This window comes from Lolium rigidum, chromosome 3, assembly GCF_022539505.1.
Source record: "Lolium rigidum isolate FL_2022 chromosome 3, APGP_CSIRO_Lrig_0.1, whole genome shotgun sequence".
NCBI classification, from domain to species: Eukaryota; Viridiplantae; Streptophyta; class Magnoliopsida; order Poales; family Poaceae; genus Lolium; species Lolium rigidum.
The window spans coordinates 287379510-287385270 of NC_061510.1; positions in this window are offsets into that span (position 1 = coordinate 287379510).

A 5761-nucleotide genomic window follows, 5' to 3' on the forward strand; every position below is an offset into this window, starting at 1 on the left:
GTTACGATGATTCAGGGTTATCCCTGACGGATGTAATCAAATGTTGTGGCAGAAGTGTGCAACCTCTGCAGAGTGTAAACCTATTCGAATAGTCGTGTCCACGGTTACGGACGATTGGAAAGTCCATACTGTTCCGTTGTCAGATATTTTCCAAACAAAAGGGTGACATGAATGGTGACTTGATTTGAATCACAACTGAGTTCTGGGAATGACACTAATGTTCCCACTTGAGTTAGTTAGCAAATGAGGAGTCTTTTACCAAATGTTTATGAACTAAAATTGGCTTTATGCAAATAAACCTAGAGCTTAGCACCCTTTAATAAAATTGATGGTACTTACCCTAGTATTAGTTTGCGAGTACTTTAAAAGTACTCACGACTGTGTCCCTGGCTATTCAAATGGCCAGACTATGAAGAGGAGCAGCAGTATGAAGATGATGGCCAGCAGGACGGCTACAACAACTAGGAGTGCTTCTGACGTCAAGCGTTGGCCTGTGGAATTAGATAGTCCCCTACTACTACTACGCTTCCGCTTTGTAATATTTGTGATGTTCGTTGATCAATAGATCAACTATGGTTGTAATATTGGATCATGTGATCTACTTTCGTAAGACGATTATGGTTTGTAATGAATGATGACTTATGATATCAACTGTTATGTCTCGCAACAACATTATTCCTGGGATTGCGATGAATGGCATAATAGGCATCTGGACTTAAAAATCCGGGTGTTGACAATAATCGAGCCATGCGGAGACAAATATGTATCCCGATGTGCACTTACACGAAGTAAGCTAATCTCCGTTGAAGAGATAGCTCACCTTCTTCTCCAAGCCTCTTTACAAAGATAAAGACCCTTTCCTTGTCGTTAGCTTTTCCTCCACTCCAAAGTTGGAAAGCTCTGCAACAACTTCACAAATCCACGAACGGGAAAGCCGGGATCTCTTCACAATCTTCCACGAACCCCCAAACCAACTAGGAGGTCACCCACCAAGAGTAACAAGATCATGGTCTCTCACTCAAACATAGTATAATGGTGAGCTCAACACTATGAAAGGATGCAAAGAAAGAACACCAAAGATGCTCAAATCCTTCACACAAAAATTTCACAAAAGCAACAAGTGCTAGGGTTGAATTAGAGAGGAAGACCAATGTAAGAGGTCAACCAATGTAGTGACCTCACCTTAAAAAGTGAGTCCATGTGCAATAGTGCTAGTCCTGGATCGAACCGCTAGCACACACAGTTTAAGATGAAATACCAAGTAGCAACGGTCATCATTACATTGATCCAGCGGAAAATAAAAATAGTTCGATACAAATTGCATAGCTCTCAGGCTAGTGCTAATTCAAAGTTCATAGCAGAAAATTAAATCTTCAAGCATGGAGCCCGTTTCCTCCATGAAGCCACATACAAACATGTTGGGCAAAGACTCGTGACATAAGCGTTTTCCTATCGTTTGTCAATTCATTTTTCCTTCATGCTAATTAGGCGGTATCATTGATAGCAACCAATGAACAAACAGACATATGATCAACTTGGTTTGGGCGATCTACCCATGTAGACACATACCATAAATATGGCACGGGACCTACTAGCCGATAGTCACTTGCGCCAATTGTTATATTTCGTATTCACCCACCAAACTTTAACTTAATAAATTGGGATGAGGAGATCTTCGAACAGGATCACTGTCAGTTCGCTCAAATTGTTTGTAACCGGGGACATAGCTAAGTACTTAGATTTAACACTCTACGGAGGTTGTACAAATTTACCCACATAATCTGGTCTGTACTTCCTCTATGATGCACATTTTGCTCAAATGGACATATGTTGACTAGGACAAGACTTTCCGAAGTGATCCCTTAGACCTTTCTCTATGGACCCGCTCCAACCTACATTCCCCTACATCATCATGTCACGTAGGGTCCTGGTTCTCACAACATACTCGGTCAAGCCAGAGCCCATATTAGCATGTGGCTGTACGGTAAGCTAATGAGCAAGGTTGTATATAATATCTTTAATCTTGGGTGACTTTCCGCAAATGTGTACTCGCACTAGGGTATCACTGTTGATAGGGCCCCCTAAGCAGCTCCAAAGATCCATCATTCACCCAGGTAGTTCATTAAACTTAGTTATTTTTCCTTAAGCACTAGCAAAACATTTTCATAGCATAGCTGGCAAGGCGACAAGGTAGTCAAGTGGGGTTAGCTAGACTACTAGGAGTGAAAAGCAAGCATAAAACCATATACATATATACTACAAAAATTACTACATTGCATAGATTAAAACTGGGACATTTGTGATTGGTGTGTCGCTTGCCTTTTTGGTAGTCGAATAGTGTTCACTTCTCTCAACAAAACACGTAGCTCTCCATACAAACTATAAAATAAAAAATAACACAACATAAACACAACATTCATAGCAACATATTCAAACACGACAAACAAAGAGTTGTTATTCATTCATTTTTGTCATTGGACAAAGAAGAAAGACATGAGGTGTTGGCTTGCAAGATATGAATTTGGGATATGGAGTGGATGGGCCAAATACTTGGAAAGGAAAATATATCACTATGGATACATTTGGTAAGATCAATTTTACCAAGTCAAATACTTAGAAAGAAAAACATTATCTAAGTCAAGTGCTTAGAAGGAAAATGATTGACAAGGATAATCGAGACTTTCTTTGGAAACTGCATGCGGCTACCCGCTCTTCTTTTTACATCCACTTTATTATTCAAAATAGGCTTGTGCCGCGGATTCTTCTCTGATTTGACTATAGTTGTGTGGTCAATAACCCACTTTGCTTACAGTTCATGGCCTGCTTGCGCCATTGCCGGGACTTCCAATCGGAAAAGCTTTTGTTGGCAAGCTCGCATCCAAGAGTTGTTTGCTACACAAGAATAGGTAATTGAAATGATCTATGTGATAAAATCACATGAGTCTCAAATGGCTTAAGGCAACATACCATTAGGGAGCATGCCACAACACTCACCAATGGCACAAGCAAAATATTAGTTAGGAATGGGAATGTGATTTGGAAAGATGTGATCATGGGACAGAATGAATGTGTCTAAATTATTTTGATAGGTTTCACTTTTGCAAAATGAATCTTGTTTTAGAATAATTAAGGAAATGCATCTATAATGAAAATACTCAAATCCTCTTGTTTGAATTTGAATAATTTAAAAATGAACAGTTGAAGTAGCTTAGGAATTGGTGTTGGTGGTTTGGTAAAATTATTATTATTATTATTTTACCAAGACCAAGGAATTATTTTAAAATAATTTAGGGAATTTGTTTTATGCAAAAAAAAATTCTCATCTTTGAATTTGAATATTTGCAACCTAATATAAGAAAGTTTGGGCAGCGTTGTTACTGGACATTAATGGGATCTATTTACAAAACGAATCACTTAATTTGGATTTATAACATTTGAACTATATAAACAAAATACTCAAATTCACATCTTTAAATTTGGATATTCAAAAATAGTTCAAAACTTAAATTTTATTGTTTCATTGTGTTGTACACATTTTTGTGAGACCAACGGTATATTATTTTCTAATTTTGGACGTGTAATTGGTTTTCTATATTTTTACAAGATTAAACATTGCGCGGTCTTTAAATAATTTCATCCGAAAAATCGTCAGAAAAAATTGCTCGGATGGAAAAAACTTTCTACATGAAAGTTGGACAGAATTGAATTACAAAATCAATGCAAGAAGAATCATCTAAAACGGACCTCTAGAACTATAGATATGGAATTTCAAAGTTTGACATGAGCACCATGAGCTAGCACAGACTACATACACACGAACCGATCGATCGTTCACAGACCATGCACGTGGGAAAAAAAAATGAAGGAGAAATACATGGCAGAACGTGATACACATGGTGCTGATGGTTCAGTTATGAAGTAAGAGAAAATTCGTTCTATGATACTGCCTTAAAATCACATACGAGTACCTTATTTAACACTGGCCAACATTTTCTTCTCTACATGACTTGTTTCCATAAATATTTGCCTCTTACGACACTGCCGTCACTCCTATCACGTTTTTCCGTTAGTTTTCTCATGTGTAGACTAAAATACCCCTTCGTGTAGAAGACCAAATTTCAGTCGCGTCCAGAAAACCCCTCCATCCAGTTCCTCTCTCCCGTGCGACTGAACCCTAGCCCTGGTGGCGGAGACCGGAGGTTAGGGTGGTGGCGGAGGCGGGCGTCCATGGCGCGGCGTCGGGCGGCCAGGACACGGAGGCGGGCGGCCTTGGCGCGGCGTCGAGCGGGCAGGACGCGGCGGCGGGCGGCCCTGGCGCGGCGTCGAGCGGGCAGGACGCGACGGCGGGCGGCCATGGCGCTGCGGCGGGTGATTACCACTAGTTCAGATTTTTTTGAATTAGTTAAACTACACTTTGTTCTCTATATTGCTGCCATACATGTATACATGCAGATCAAAATCCGACCCAAATGCTGCTGTGAAGGTGGGCAAAGGCAAAAAGAAAAGGTGTGCTGAAAATATTGCTGTGGTGCCACCTGACAGCCCAGCTATGTGCACTAGAAGCAAGTTTCTAAACCCTGTGATGCAATGAACACAAGGAGCAAAAGAAAGCTCAGCTTGCGATTCTCATATTCTTAAAACGTAATTGGGAGTGGTTCTTTTGTGCTGATGGGTTGCATGTATATTTGACCTCATGCATGTGTGAATCGCTTTTGTGTACTAATTGTGTATGTGAACTACTACCAACATATGTGAACTACTTATTTTGTGCTATTTTGTAGATGAACATGTTGTACTGCATATAGCTATTATGTGACATATATATGAACTGTATGAGAAATGGCATAAAAACCGGGGAGGTTCTGTCCAATTTTTTAATGTACTTGACTAAATTATGTGGTCTGAAATGGTGTTGTACAGTTTTTTTCATATTATGAACCAGGGGTAAAATGGTATTTTCGTCCCTCCAGTTAACACCGTTTGGTGAGAAAATGCACTATAGTGTGGTAGGAGGCAAAATTTTAAGGAAAGAGGCCATGTAGGGAAGAAAATATTCGCTAGTGTCAAATAAGGCATCTGATTTTAAAGCAGCTGGCATAGAAGGAATTTTCTCATGAAGTAAAATGCATCGGTCGTACCGGAACTTGGAGAGGGAAATCAATACGGTCACCGACCAACAGAATAAATTATGTACGGTAACTAAATACGGCATAACAATTTCGAGGTCACTGGTTCACTGTATAGAGATGTATTTGCTTATGTGGTAAGTGGTGCAGCCCGTTTATCAGCCTCCTAACTGTGTACAGGGAAAGTCTCAAAAAAAAAACTGTGTACAGGGAATAGAATAATAAAAAAATCTTGCATAAAGTCAGAAAATAAATAAAAAGAGGCTAAATTGCAAAGCTGACAAAGGGATAAGGATCTCATCTCCTTCAGCGTTCGAGCCGCCATGGCCAGCCCCTCGCTCCCTGCTGTCTGCCCTTGACCTTGAGCCCGAGCTCGTCGCCGCTCTTGCGGGTGCGTGCAGGTGGCCGGAGCGTGGTTCGCCGGCGCGCAGCCCGCGCTAACCTCCAGAACCCGTCCGGCCAAGGCAGGGCCCACATACCTCCACCGCCGTGACCCCGCGCCGGCGTCCTCTCCGCCAGCCGCTGGTTCCCCTCCGTCTGTCTGTACCCATCCCGCCGTCTGCGCGCTCGTGGCCAGCACCCGGTCGAGTAGCTCGATCTGGGGGCAGAGCTAGCACCCACAAGCAGCAACAGCA